The 14,336-nt window shown below is 39.4% G+C and overlaps 1 long non-coding RNA gene across 2 annotated transcripts; it reads left to right on the top strand.

The window, feature by feature from the left end:
• The first annotated feature begins 175 nt into the window (after positions 1 to 175).
• On the top strand, positions 176 to 13,866 carry LOC111098001. Of its 2 annotated transcripts, XR_005366347.1 has the most exons (4): positions 176 to 236; positions 684 to 812; positions 11,873 to 11,994; positions 12,873 to 13,866. It is a non-coding gene; the product is annotated as an uncharacterized LOC111098001 (long non-coding RNA). The 2 variants fall into 2 exon arrangements; XR_005366348.1 differs by lacking the exons at positions 176 to 236; positions 684 to 812 and adding an exon at positions 11,399 to 11,478.
• The last annotated feature ends 470 nt before the right edge of the window (positions 13,867 to 14,336 follow it).

The raw sequence follows: 14,336 nt of genomic DNA, 5'->3' as shown, positions 1-14,336 counted from the left end.
CCCCCGCCCACCTCCCCTTCCACTACCCCTTGTTCCTTTCCCAGAGTTAGGAGTCTCTCATGTCCTGTCATCCTCACTGATATTTCCCACTCATTTTCTCTCCTTTCCCCTTTATTCCCTTTCACTATTTTTTTATATTCTCCAAATGAATGAGACCATGCAACGTTTGTCCTTCTCTCATTGACTGACTTCACTCAGCATGATACCCTCCAGGTCCATCCACGTTGAAGCAAATGGTGGGTATTTGTCGTTTCTAATGGCTGAGTAATATTCCATTGTATACATAGAACACATCTTCTTTATCCATTCTTCTTTCGATAGACACCGAGGCTCCTTCCACAGTTTGGCTATTGTGGACATTTGGTAGCAAAATTCTTGGAAATAAAGACCTCCTTTTATTTTCCTCATTAGCAGAATTGTTCTTTGATGTTTAGAATACTATTTCATTTTAATCTAATTAACTATCAAGGATTTAAAGACCATGGCATACATTTTGAAAGATTAACAGATAATGCAATGACTGTTAAAAGTGGAAATTGTAATCACACTTACCATGCCTATAAAATTCGTACCAACTCCAAAATATCTAATATTAATATGTATTTTAAAAATATCAACAAAGGTTTCTGTATTGTAAATATGGATATTGAAGTATCTCTTTGCATTTGCTTTGTCTTTCACAGGCTGATGGTTCTGTGATGGTTGGTGTTATAACAAGATGATCACCATGGAGAGATTGCATTGGCAACATGCCCACCGCTCCAAATGCACATGCTTCTGAGAACTGATGTGGTTTCCACTGACTCTTGGAGGTGGGAGTGCCAGGGGAATTCTGGCTGACTCAGACCATTTCCAAATTGAAGGGCTTTTAGGCATGTAATTTCTGGTCTGCTTACAGGTTTGAATTAACTTCACTGCATTCTCATACATTAATTTATTATTGTTGTTATTGTTTTGGGATCCTTACTGCTATCTTAGACCTACCCCCTTGATTGGACTTAAACCCTTCAGGAATTTTCTGTAGAGGAGGAATGAACTTTGGGAAGATCAAAACCTCAGAACTAAGTTCAAATGGAAATCATTTTACCACATTTCAGTGAAAACCATTTTTACATACCATGGTTTTTGGCAGACTGTCTGGTATAGGTTTATCTATTTGTGGGTCTGAACCATCCTAGATACTCATCTTATACAGAAAAAAAAAAGAAAATGAGCACAAATTGATATTTTCATCTATTTCCTTTTGGCTCTCTTCCAATCTACACCAAGGGGGATAAGAGAAGATAAGGTATCTTATAAATCATCATACCAAAATTCATGTTTGAAGGTTACTTATAGGAAGACTTTTGAAACTGTGTTGAAGGGAGCATTGGACAGGTGATATTTTATATATCTTGGAATGATTTATATTTTACCTTCCTCACAATGACCTTACTTATTATAAAAAGGATACAGTTGGTGGTGTAGAAAACTTCATATCTCAGTAGATTGTATTACAAATTGGTTCAACAAAAACATGGAAAATAGCTGTAGTATATGGCTAAGATATCCTTATAATTTATGCTTTTATTTAAAATTATATTTTCTTGAGGCACTTGGGTGGCTTAGTTGGTTAAGCATCTGACTCTTGATTGGGCTCAGGTTGTGATCTCAGGGTCCCGGGATTGAGCCCCACTTCAGGCTCCCCGCTCATCTGAGAGTGTCCTTGAGATCCCTCTCCCTCTGCCCCTTCCCCTGCTCATTTGTGCTCTTGCTCTCTCTCTCTCAAATAAATAAATAAATCTTTTAAAAATTATGTTTTCTTGAGAACACAAAAGTTGAGCATAAGGGAAGATTCTTCCTTGTAAATTAAAAATATTTGGAGGAATTTGAATTTATACAGGAATTTTTTTCCCCTCAAAAACACCTAAAAATATTGCCAGTCACTGATATTAGAATGGATACCACCCAGTTTCCAAATACTGTATTCTCCGTCAGAGGCACCAAGGAACATTTTTGAAAGGGCATGAATTCCCCTAAAGCTTAGGTGTAGTAATGAATATCCTAATTACCTAGAAGAAACCCTTATGGAAAAAAAAAATGACCCTTATGGATGTGTCATTTTTTAAAAAAAGATTTTATTAAAAAAAAAAAAAAAAAAGATTTTATTTAGGGATGCCTGGGTGGCTCAGCAGTTTAGCACCTGCCTTTGGTCCAGGATGTGGTCTTGGAGTCCCAGGATCAAGTCCCACATCGGGCTCCCTGCATGGAGCCTGCTTCTTCCTCTGCCTGTGTCTCTGCCTCTCTGTGTGTCTCATAAACAAATAAAATCTTTTAAAAAATAAGCAGGGAAGCATTGTTTCCTCTTCTTATACCTGGAAGATATTGTGTAAAATTGGTATTAATTCATCTTTAACAGAGGTACCCGTACTGCTCACTCCCCACCCAACCTCCCCTTGTTGCCCTGGGTGTTTCTGAATGAAGGAGTTGAGTTTCAGGCCTGTAAGGGACAAAGAGGTCTCCCAGATCGGGCTACTGGGTCTCTTCTGCTAGCTCTGCTTATTTACATCATTATCTCTCTCTGGAAAAGAATGGAAAAGTAGATTCTCAGATCCAGTGAGAAAGACCTCTCTGGTCTCTTACTTCTGGGAATGTTCCCAATTCATTCCCCTTTATGGGTGGTGTCACACTCATTTGGTGTCAAAGAGGGACTCCAGTGTAATCTGGGGGAAGGAGTAAGCCCACTTGAAGGACCTTCAACTGCTAGGTTGAAAGCCAAGAAACTCTGGGCCCCTGTGGCCTTCTGTTGGATAGAAGTACATGCCACACCCTGAAATTATGTTTTTCCTACAGTCTTGGGATCCCAAACCACCTTTTCCTAAACACATCGTTACATTTCTCCTTTAGTTGTCTTTTGTTTGCACCATTTCCAAGGTTTACAGTTATACTGAGCAGGAAGGATCAGGGAAAAAGAGGTCTACACCACCTTGTCTTGTTTGGAAGTGACCTTCACTTTTAATCATAGATGAGCAAGGACTGACTCAGTTCCAAAAGGTCTTGAATTACTTGAATTCTGCATAATCGGACAAGGATTTACTATGAAGATGAAGAAGACGAGGAGACAGAACCATTCATCATTGGAATTGACCTCAAGCTGATACAGCACAAATGAACAAAGAGGAAAACACAAACCAACAACATGAAACAGGGAACAAAGGTCTTTTCTTTGTAATAGCTACTGGCCAGCTTGTCTTTCCTTGGTATTTACCTCTCTGCTTCATGTTTTCAATGTAAAGCAAAGTTGTTTATGTCTGACATTGTGTGATATGGACTGTGAAAATTTTGTGAAAGTTGTAGGGCAGCTGTAATGTTCAATCAAACAGGCAATTCGAAAAGTTTAGCTCAAACTCTTGGGCAAGCACAGAACATTTTATCATCCACCAGCCATAAATTAATAAGATATCAGGATGGTGATTAGCAATGACATGTATTTATTCCTTCTGTTATTATCTTCTTTCTTTTCTTTTTCAAAAATCATTTGTTGAAAACCTATCTTACTTCCTTAAGAAGCATTCATGGATATTATTTCCTACCTAGGAGAGACGCTATTTTAGTTTCACACACTCGTTATTGATTAACTTCTGCTGTGAAAATGAAACCAGATACTATTTATTGAAACTCCTTATTGAAATTTCATTTAAATAGGCCAACATTTGAGCTCCTAAAAAAGAGTCACACATCCTATTGCTCAAGTGGCTTGTCTTGAAATAACAGAGAAAATTATTTTAGGTACAGCTTGTGTTCTCGTGCTTGTTGTTTTTGAAACAAGCCTAACTACCACATTGGTGATGTTTTCTAAATTCTTTGTTGATGCATTCTAACTTTTTTTTTTTTAAAGATCTATTGATTGATTTAAGAAAGAGAGAGAGCCACACTTGTGGGGCAGGGCAAAGGGAGAGAAAGAGAGAATCTCAAGCAGATGCCATACTAAGTGCAGAGCCCGATTCAGGGCTCGATCAAATGACCTTGAGGTCATAACCCAAGATGTAACCAAGAGCCAACCATTTGAGCCACCCACGGGCCCTGCATTCTAACTTACTTTTAAGGATGACCCACTTACTTCAGGGTTGGTGCGCCCATATGCAAAAAAATGACATAGCAGAAGAAAATTACTATGATCAACTTTGCAAAGTTACACTATGCACATAGTTACAATACCCAATTCAGTGTGCTACTACTGTAAGAAGTACTTTAGATAGAATCATTAACAATATGCAAGGTAGTATTTCCCAAACTTCAAGGAACAAATCTAACTCACTACAAAGCCAGCTGACTTTTAAATAATATTTGCTGATAAGTATTACTACTCTTAAGAAAATGCTTATAATAGAAACCGTGTTTGGGCTCTAAAAATAGTATTCTCTCACTCCAAAAACACTAGCAGCAGCAGAGTTTCAACTGGAAATCTTGAAAAGAATGCTTCTGTGTTATGAAATATCTACAGAGTCTTTAGAACTGTGTGAAATTTGCTTAAATAGAACATATTTGAAATTGTGCTGTACTGACTTCAGAATCCTTCTGAATCACAAAAGAGAAGAATGTTTGTATTTTTAAATGATAACCAAGAGAAGCTATAGCAGTTGCAGGAATTTGTGAAGAATTGAAGATCACAGTTAAAACCTGACATTGATTCTATGCTATTTGTAAGTTTCTTTCTTACTTTCTTTTTTTATTTTTAAAATCTTTTATTTTTAAAGATTTTATTTATTCATGAGAGATAGAGAGAGAAAGAGAGAGAGAGGGAGAGGCAAAGACACAGGCAGAGGGAGAAGCAGGCTCCATGCAGGGAGCCCAACATGGGACTCGATCCCAGGACCCCAGGATCACCACCTGAGCTGAAGGCAGATGCTTAACCGCTTAACCACTGAGCCACCCAGGCATCCCTTTCTTCCTTTCTTTTTTAAGATTTATTTATTAGAGAGAGGTGGGGAGAGAGGCAGAGGGAGAGGAAAGGGAAGAGTATCTCAAGCAGGTTTCTCACTTGATCCAGGGCTTGATTTTACCACCCTGAGATCATGACCTGAGCCAAAACCAAGAGTCAGATGCTCAGCTGACTGAGCCATCCAGGCATCTCTATTTGTAAGTTTCTAAAGAAATTATTAGACTGTCTTATTTATTATAGTTAATATATTCAGCTATCAGCATTCTAGTCAATATTTCTATATTCATGAATGAACTTTTTAAATTCTGGGTAACCTAACATCCTATTCCAGATGAAAGAACCTAGTCTCTGTTTGCTTACATTTTTTTTATTGATAGCCAATCACTTAATGAAAGACTAATATATATCAGTTAGTAGTTTCTGAATTCCTGAGAACAGGGATCCAGTTTTATTTATATGCCTAAACCTAAAACTTGGTGCCATGTCTTACATATAATGGCATAATGGGTGTTCATCATATATTTGTTAAATTAATTTTTGTAAAGGAACTACCATTGCTTGAAGTTATATATATATATAGACAGAGAGAGAGAGAGAGAGAGAGAGAGAGTGCATTGTGCCAGGCCATAATCTTCCGAAAACCCACAAGAAATTCATATATTGGTCAGCAATCTTTTGGTGCCAAGTAACAGAACATAAACCAAACCCAGCTTTGGTCACAAAAGGAATTAATCAGGGACACCTGAGTGGCTCAGTGGTTGAGCAGCTACCTTCAGCTCAGGTGGTGATCCCAGGGTCCTGGGATGGAGTCCCACATTGGGCTCCCTGTAGGGATCCTGCTTTTCACTCTGCCTATGTCTCTGCCTCTCTCTCTGTGGCTCTCATGAATAAATAAATAAATAAATCTTTTTTAAAAAACATTAACCTAAAAAAAAAAAAAAAGGAATTAATCAGCTTGTATAACTAAAGAGTCCAGAGGTAGATGAGGTTTCAGGTTTAGTACTCTGGCTAAATTTCTCTATAGTTTTGTCAGCTCTGCCCCCTTTCATGCATCAAATTCAATTGACTTCCTTCTGGTAATATAACGGCTGCAGTCATTCCAAGACTTACATCAACACATGGCACCATATATCAGGATAGAGTGTCTTGTAGAACAAGAGTTTGCCCATATTACAGGAAGCCCTCCCCCCCAATGTCTTTCTATACAGCTTTAACCTAAATTAGATGAAATTATTGGCTTGCACTCATCAAAGTCAACTCTTAGAGTTAGGATTGGGTTTACTCCTTGCCAAAGTTCCACTGGCTGGGAAATATAAGATTTTCCTAAGACAGCAGACAAGAGAACTGAATGTTGGGTAGGTAATCAACATATGTCCACTAGGCATATTGGTAGCTCCAGTAGGTCTTAGAGAATTTAAGTCTTACCTGAGGTGAAGAGTGGTTTAGAATTGGATGCTAATTCTGAAGCTTGTGTTCTTTTTTTTTTTAAGATTGATTGATTGATTGATTGATTAATGATAGACATAGAGAGAGAGAGAGAGAGGCAGAGACACAGGAGGAGGGAGAAGCAGGCTCCATGCCGGGAGCCCAACACAGGACTCGATCCCGGGACTCCAGGAGGATCGTGCCCTGGGCCAAAGGCAGGTGCCAAACCACTGAGCCACCCAGGGATCCCCAGAAGCTTATGTTCTTTTCACTTCAAATTTCATCAAGTGTTTGGAGAAACTACCAGATAGCATGAAATATCATCCTTGCCCTAACTTTGGAAAACTAAAACTAAAATAGTTCCTTTTTTAAAAGATTGATTTATTGGGATTCCTGGGTGACTTAGTGGTTGAGTGTCTGCCTTTGGCTCAGGGTGTGATCCTGGGGCCCAGGGATCAAGTCCTGCATCAGGCTCCCTGCAAAGAGCCTGCTCCTTTCTTTGCCTATGTCTCTGCCTTTCTCTCTGTGTCTCTCATGAATAAATAAAATCTTTAAAAATAAAAATAAGGAGTGATTTATTTATCTGAGAGAAAGAGAGTAGGGGAGGGGAGCTTGACATGGGACTTGATCTTATGACCCTGAGATCATGACCTGAGCCAAATCAAGAGTTAACCATTTGTGCCCCCAAAACTAAAATAGTTCTAAAATCCTAAGAAGAAATATGATTTAAATACAATGTCCTCCCCACTCCATCCCCTAATTCCCCCCATCCTACTTCTACCTTCCCCGATACATCGGAATCTTTCCCGTCTTTCCAATCCTAACCAACTGCTCTTGTACTTTCAGGGCAGTGGTCCATGCTCCAAAATGATCTCCCTCTCTTAATTTTCATTGAACGTCTATGTCTTTAGGCATTAGATGAAACAATGCAACGCTGATTATAATAATGCATTACCACTTCTGGGGATATTTGCAATGACTATCATGATACTTGGTGGACACAATCCCTCACACTCCTTGTTCCTAATAATCTCTCCAGCAACAATCTCAAGGGGAAGGGATGCCAAACAGTAGGGGAGGATTTTGTTGCAGACAAGCCTTCCCAGAATCCCTTCACTTAAACTCTGAAAGTGATTGTTTCCCTCATCTCCATGAATGAGTTTCCTGGCAGGCCAAATTGTCTTTTCCCCAAAAGCATAGACTTTTTCCCAATAATCTTGTCTTCTTCCTAGAGAACTCCCACTAGAGCTTCTTCTTGTCCCACTCCCATACATTTTCGAGCACTTTTGTATGTTTAAAAATTGTTACTTGATTGTTTCGTGTGTGTGTGTAATAGCGGTTTTCTTTTCAGATGGTTCTTTCCTCTACTGCACTTAACTTAATAATAATGATCCTCACTTAAAAAAGACTTCCAGATTCAAATTGCCTTTGAATATGATGTTATCCTCCCCACCCCTCCAAAACAAATAGGTTTCACCTTCTTAAGGCCTTTATTTTTTTTTTTTAATTTTTATTTATTTATGATAGTCACAGAGAGAGAGAGAGAGAGGCAGAGACATAGGCAGAGGGAGAAGCAGGCTCCATGCACCGGCAGCCCGACGTGGGATTCGATCCCGGGTCTCCAGGATCGCGCCCTGGGCCAAAGGCAGGCGCCAAACCGCTGCGCCACCCAGGGAAGCACAACAAGAACTGATCAGAGAAGACTGGCTAAGAGCACAATATGCCGAAAAAGCCTGGAAATTCATCTTTTAAGAATGATACATTTTGGAATTTACCTCTTAAAATGTCATCTAGTTCTCCCATAGTCATGTAAAGCCAACCACAGTTGAATTTTAAATTCAGGAACTGGGAATGGAGTTGATTGGTACAATTTTATTTAGGTCCCAATGGCTTTAGGGGAAAGGGGAAGTTATAGTATCTCAAACCGGCAGTGTGTGTCTGGCCAGATCTAGTCTGGGCTGGTGAGAGCTGGACCAAGAATTCTTGAGGACTCTCTTAAGCAAGCCAGAATTAGACTAAGGGTTTTAGGTTACTGACCCTGGCTTTAAGGCATGTGGGCTGACAAGAAGTCTATGTTTAATTGTTTCACCCTCATAAGCTTTACCAATGTTTTCCCCTGCACTACAATCACAAGCATGTTTGCCTCTTGGCTGCCTGCATAGAGGACATCCCTTCCCGCCCACTACCCACACATAGAAATACTGCTCTTTGAATATTCTGAGCTGTTCAGCCACTGCAGAATCAACCCACACACAGTAACAGTTAAAGTACTTATTATGTCCTCCTTAGAATCTGATCTGTTAAATTCTGCTGTTTTTCCCAATTGAATGCAACATCTTACGTATTTACAGACTTTTGCCTAAGTTGGATTTTAAAAGACCCTTAATGATCTTTGCAAGACAATGTTACAATTGTTAGGATTGTGAGTAATTCTGATTACTAGCAGAATGGGGTTTCTTTTAAGAAAATAGAACAAAACAAGTGGTATTATATAAATCAGGGAATTTCAGATATGGGTGGCAATTCACTTAGACATAGCCATTTAAACTGAAATTAACTAACTTACGAGTGTGGTTCTGGCTGCCAACATTGTAGAGCATTCCCTCCACTCCTAATGTGACAGCACACTGAGGGTGGGGACAGAGGGGTGTAGGTGGCAGCCGCTGGGGAGATGTGGTGTTCCCATTAAGAGCTCTTGCTCACTGTTACTGGCCAAATGAATATAAAGTATTTTGCCTGCCCACTCACGAACAGACAAGGCCAGCCTGAAACAGAGAACCAGAACTAGGTTGTAGTTAATGTTGGAATAACAAGATACAACTTTGGAATACAGGTTTTAAAATTTATACAAAAAGGCAATTTGACACCATTGTTTACTACCATGACTTATGTGTGAGATTGGATTATTGGTTCTTTTTAGCGTCAAAGCAGCAATCCTAGAGCTAGTTGTTTGCACACGTAATGCTTAATTGCTATTTTAAGGTCAAAGTTATGTTAAGAAAGCCTGGGTGGGCTGGATCCTGTCTCTCCATCTTTCATGAAACAAACATTTATTGAGCACCTCCTACGAGTCAGTCACAGTGCTGAATACAGGGAGGTAACAAGATAAGAAAAGCAAGAAAGATCCCTACATTTGAGGAGCTCTGTCTAGCATGAAGGAAGACATTTAAGCAAAGAGGAAATATCTAGCATAATAAATCTTATAATTGAGACGTGTGCTCCAGCAAAGACTGACCCACAACAAAGATGATTTAGTAGACTGGCATGAACACTGGTGTTAAGATGGGAGAGATGTTTAATGGGGATCAGTGTTTAAGTCATCAGGTTAAGGATGGATAATTTCCTGTTATGATACTTTGGGTTCTTTGTGTAACCTTGTACTTTAGGGGTGGGGATAATGAATCCTCAAATAATGTGGCCCTCTGTGTATCCTTCTTTCCCATATCATCACCCCCCACCCCGCCCCCTGCAGTGGTCCCCACTGGGCTCTGCTCTAAGGCTAATTTTGTATTCATTCAAAAAGGATTTAAGGATTTCCAATCCAACTATCAGTGAACATCCTACTTCAGGGCAAAGTAGGCTCAAGCAGTTGGTTATAGCTATGGAAAGCAAGCATAAGAGGAGGGGCAGAGTGCTAAACATTCCCTGAGAGCATTCAGATAAAAGTACATTTCTATCTATGGAGTGCTACTTTGTTGTCCTCTAATTTAAACTTCTGAGGTTTAAGTCAAGGCTCAGAAAGGTGCAGTAAACTAAGATCACACTGGCAATATCAGAGCTGAGGTTCTAACAGTTTCTATGACCTCAAGTGGGATGGGCCCATTCTAACCAGTCAGGTAGAGAGTAACTTTAAGAGAGAATGACATTTTTGTTGATTGTGTCCTTCACCATGCAGAGGCTTTTTATTCTGATGTAGTCACAATGGTTTATTTTTGCTTTTGTTTCCCTTGCCTGGGGAGACATCTAGAAAGAAGATGTTACAGCCAATGTCAAAGTGGTTACTTCCTGTGTCCTTTTCTAGGATTTGTATGGTTTCAGGTCTCACATTTAGGTCTTTCATCCATTTTGAACTTATCTTCGTGTATGGTGTAAGAAAGTAGTCCATTCTCATTCTTTGGCATGTTGCAGTCCAGTTATCCCAACACCATTTGTCGAAGAGATGTTCTTTTTCCTACTGGATATTTTTTCCTGCTTTGATGAATGGACAAAGAAGATGTGATTGTTATGTATGCATCAATGTGATATATATATATATATAATGGAATATTAGCCATAAAACAGAATGATATCCTGCCATTTGCAAGGGCAGGGATGGAGCTACAGAATATTGTGCTAAGCAAAATAAGTCAGTCAAAAGCAAATACCATATGATTTCACTCATATGTGGAACTTAAGGAACAAGCAAATGAGCGAAAGGGAAAAAAAAAAGAGAGAAAAGCAAACCAAGAAAACACTTTTAACTATAGAGAATAAACTGATGATTACCAGAGGGAAGAGGTTGGGGAGAAATAGATGATGGGGATTAAGGAGTACACTTGTGATGAGCCCTGGGTATTGTATGGATTGTGGAATTTCCATATGGTACACCTGAAACTAATATGTCACAGTACGTTAACTAACTGGAATTTAAATAAAAACTGTAAAAAATTAAAATAACATATCATCATCAGGATTTTAAATCTATTCAATATTTACTAAAACAAATTGAAAAGGTAGAATTAAATGGGAATATTAGATGAGCCAGAACTGTATAAGAAGGTGTTTCTGTATTTTAAAAAGAGAGAGAAATTTTGGCAGGCAGCTAGTTGGCATCAGCAGGATCACACCAGGAATATCAAAAGTGTTCTGATGGAAGAAGCACAAGAAGCTCGGTGCTGGAAAATGTAGAAGCAACCAGATAGAGAGCTCCCGGGAGTTTTGTGGTAGAGAACAGGGCATCAGGCACCCATTGGAAGTGAAGGAAAGCCCCAAGCCCAGCAAAAAGCAAATCACAATTTTGGTCCTGCTCAGTTCCAAGAAATAAGGTGAGGTCATAGTCACTAGAACTGGAATCTCAGAGACAAGACTATGGGACCTCAAGAGTAAGGCAGAGCATGTGCTAGAACTAGGCCACAAGGCATAGCCTAACCAAAGTAAGAACTCAATGCACAAGCCTTTCAGAGCTGAACTAGAGTTTTAAAACTCTTTTTGAGGGGTGACTGAATCTATAGTAGAAAGGATGGGGGAGAGTTGAGGACAGCATCAAGAGTATAGGGCTATGAAGGTATGGAGACAATGATATGACAAGTCCTAAAAATGTGAGAGAGAGAAAATTACTGCCCATAGGGGATCTGTTGGTTTTTTCATGCCCTTCTGGTAATAGTTTCCTGTTTTCTTTTGAGACCCTTCCCCATCCCCCATGAATAAAGTCATAGCAGTATGTCTATCAATGGTTTTGCCCACTCTATGTCCAGCTAAGCAAATTGTACTCTTGTACTCTCTCTGTCTCTCTCTCTCTTTGTCTCTCTCTGTCTCTGTCTCTCTCAGGATTTGAATCTCAAAGAAAAGACAGAATGTATGACAAATAATTGATACTGCTTCAGTCCTGAGTCTGGACTTCTGTGGATACCTAGATTACCAACAGTGTTCTGATTCCAGTCCTTATGGAGGTCTGTGTCTCCAGCATTTCCTGGATTTTGGAAATATCTATATCCCTCTAGTGAATTACTTCTCATTTATACTAGCTAAGGTCATTTCGGTTGCCTGCAACCAAGTAGCATAAGTGATTCAGCACTGAAGATGACAGCAAGATTCTGGTTCCTTTCCAAATCAGCTTTCCCAAAGGTAGAGTCCAGATCAATGTTCCCGCTGTTTAAAAGCCCCCCAAATCTACCCTCTATCTGCAGAATGATATTTCTCCAGGAGCCTACCAAGGCCAGCAGATGCTTCCATCTTAACCTCCCCCCTCACCACATTCTGACAGCTGAAGAATACATTCTCCTAAGTCCAAATATGCTTAAGGCTTGACCTAGTTCTCTCTGATTTCTTTAAAATTTAAAACATTTCTAAGTTTATAGGTGTGCCAAATATTTTTTCATGCTCAAAGTTTGAAAGGAACACCAGATCTAAAATAAATGCATTATCATACAATATATTTTTTTATGTTGAAATTGAATGAAAATTATTCTGAACAGGTAAGTATTTTTACCATAAATTAGATCAGGCTACACATGGCCATTTGATTAGAAATGTGGCCAGGAAAATAACACTATTCTTATGAAAAAACTGAAGAGGTAAATAATATTTTTTATGTCCATGATGGAAGATTTTTTTAAAGGCAAACCATTTAAGAATTTACAGACTTGTACAGACATGATAATTTTCTTCCACATCTTTGATTCAATTACCACATTTTCAGAAAGCCATAAGTGGAGAAGATAGAAAGAACAATGAGCCTAAAGTTACAAAAAGGAAACTAAAGTTATTCATAATCATTCTCACTAGCAATCAATATGGTATTGATTTTCTATTCTTGTTACTCTTGCAGTAATGCCCTTGGCTTGAAACTCAACCTAAGCTAGGAAATATAAGCAAATAAAGCAACTCCAACCTAGGGAAATGGAAAGAGAAAACAAGACAGCAAAAGCCTGGATCTACTTCAAAGATGAAAATAACTGTCTGCTGTCAGTTACTTCCGCTTGTCAAAAAATGGTGCCAAGGTGACCCAGGCTAAGACCAGGACCCATGTGGACTTCCATGTGTTACTCTGATCTACAGCTAAAGACTAGTGTCCTAATGGTTACTACACTTTTAGTCCAAAGAGAAGTGATTTAGAGCGCCCAGGTCAGGATGGACTCACATCACCATTCCTACAAAATCCACTGCAAGTTCATGCCCCACTGACCGTGAGTCAATAGCGCTAAGTACAGCAGGAGAAGCAGAATCTCATTCAAATTTAAAAGGAATTGATCAAATTGGGAAAAATTTAAACTATCATGCATTAAAGCACAAACCATTTAAGAAGCCCTGGGGAAATTCATTCCAGAAGTGGAGCACAGTAATTTCTCACAAAATGGAACATGTTGAGGCCTACGTCGAGCAATTCACAGATAAAGATCAAAGCCCACATTTTCAGCTGGGAAAACTGGATTCAAAATAAAGAAACACACTAAATCACAGAATTTTGCTTGGTAAGTGTAAGTTCAGTAGTTTTTGAGCAATTCAATAAATATGACTTCCCAAGGACAAATCTCTGTTTGTTTTCTTGATCTTATAATATTGTTTTTCACCGTTAATCAAATCCAAGAGTATTCGCGCGCGCGCGCACACACACACAGGAAGTCAACCTGGCAGAAGATGAACAGTATCTGCCTCTGGATCGCAAAAGCAGTTGTAAGACATCTGCCTTTAAATACTTCTTTTCTAGGCAGGAAACCAGAAATGTTGGAGAGGATATGGAGAAAAGGGAACCCTCTTGCACTGTTGGTGGGAATGTGAACTGGTGCAGCCACTCTGGAAAACTGTGTGGAGGTTCCTCAAAGAGTTAAAAATAGACCTGCCCTACAACCCAGCAATTGCACTGCTGGGGATTTACCCCAGAGATTCAGATGCAATGAACGCAGGGACACCTGCACCCCGATGTTTCTAGCAGCAGTGGCCACAATAGCCAAACTGTGGAAGGAGCCTCGGTGTCCATCGAAAGACATGGTTTATGTATACAATGGAATATTCCTCAGCCATTAGAAATGACAAATACCCACGATTTGCTTCAATGTGGATGGAACTGGAGGGTATTATGCTGAGTGAAATGAGTCAATCGGGGAAGGACAAACATTATATGTTCTCATTCATTTGGGGAATATAAATAATAGTGAAAGGGAATATAAGGGAAGGGAGAAGAAATGTGTGGGAAATATCAGAAAGGGAGACAGAACATAAAGAACTAGTGGGAAACGAACTAGTGGTGGTGGAAGGGGAGGAGGGCGGGGGATGGGGGTGAATGGGTGACCGG

This window comes from Canis lupus, chromosome 11 (assembly GCF_011100685.1).
Source record: "Canis lupus familiaris isolate Mischka breed German Shepherd chromosome 11, alternate assembly UU_Cfam_GSD_1.0, whole genome shotgun sequence".
Taxonomy (NCBI): Eukaryota; Metazoa; Chordata; class Mammalia; order Carnivora; family Canidae; genus Canis; species Canis lupus.
Note: the sequence above shows the minus strand (reverse complement) of the source record. Positions and strands in the feature narration are given on the sequence as shown.